Source organism: Octopus bimaculoides, chromosome 22 (assembly GCF_001194135.2).
Source record: "Octopus bimaculoides isolate UCB-OBI-ISO-001 chromosome 22, ASM119413v2, whole genome shotgun sequence".
NCBI classification, from domain to species: Eukaryota; Metazoa; Mollusca; class Cephalopoda; order Octopoda; family Octopodidae; genus Octopus; species Octopus bimaculoides.
The window spans coordinates 32,962,204-32,963,459 of NC_069002.1; the positions used below are offsets into that span (position 1 = coordinate 32,962,204).

The 1,256-nt window shown below is 38.8% G+C and overlaps 1 non-coding gene across 1 annotated transcript; it reads right to left on the reverse strand.

The window, feature by feature from the left end:
* Positions 1–1,109: 1,109 nt before the first annotated feature.
* On the reverse strand, positions 1,110–1,191 carry Trnas-aga (transfer RNA serine (anticodon AGA)). Its single transcript has one exon. It is a non-coding gene; the product is annotated as a tRNA-Ser (tRNA).
* Positions 1,192–1,256: the final 65 nt, after the last annotated feature.

Sequence of the window (1,256 nt, forward strand, 5' to 3'; positions counted from 1 at the left end):
TATATATATATATATTAATATGCAGGAATGCATGTATTTTCGTATTTCGTATTTTTATATGCATAATGGTTTGTTAATTACATGTTAGAGTTCCTTTCAACTCGTTGCCGTTCATAAATCGTGCAAGTTAAGTTGGTACACATTACATATTACAGCATGTCTGAGGAGGGGAAATAAAGACATCCGAATGAGATGAGTGCAGTTAATGTTCAGTTACGTTTTAAGTCATGATCAGGGAATTTGGAAAAGAGGTAATTATAGAGAGAAGTATATATGGAAAAGGAGTGTGCGTGTACGAAGAGGAGAGATAGAAGGTGAGAATGAGAGAGATAGAGAGAAGAGAGATTGAATGAAGGATATCTCCTGAAGAGCTGTGCGAAACAAGCGGAAACGTTACTGATCGATAGTGATTCGTATTAATGTTAAAATAAAAAGAAGCCCCGGAATATCAGGAAATCTCTGGCTTTGATCGTGGAGGAGTGAGAGAGAGAGAGAGAGAGGGGGGAGGGAGAGAGGGGAGAGATAGATAGATAGAGAGAGAGAGAGAGAGAGACAAACAGACAAAATGAGGGAGAGATAAGGAGAGAGATTGAGTGAGAGAGATTTGCAGACACACGTACAAACAAACATTTGCAGACAAACGGACAGATTTGGTTAGGCTTTGGTTATCAGGACGAAATATGGGGCAAATTCGAAAGATATAAGAAGGGAAAAGATGCAGAATCTGTGGATACCAAAGTTTATGTGTGAGTATTGATTAGCATCTCAATCGTGGAACTGCAGGATTGCCTACCTAAAATATGGAGATTGATATAATAGTAAACCAGTCCTCGATGTGTGGAGACCATAAGCAATCGAGGACCGCTTTGCTGAAGTATACATACATATATGTTCTTTCTTTTTCTCTCTTGCCAAATAAACAAACGCTCGTTCATTATTGTTCGTATTTCGGCTTATGCCCTTTGTCAGACAATGGTCATAAGATAAAATAAGAACAATAATAAACGAGTGCAGAATGAATATATATTGCGTATTTATTTATTTATTTATTTATGGGTTTCAGCCAAGTGACTGTGGTCATGCTGGAGCACCACTGTGAAAGAATGTAGCGTCGCCGGTAGGATTCGAACCTACGCGGAGAGACCCCAATGGATTTCTAGTCCATCGCCTTAACCACTCGGCCACGACGACTCACTATATTTACTTGGTATGTTTACTTGGTAAGGAAAAAAAGAAGAAGAAAAGGGAATGTTCAT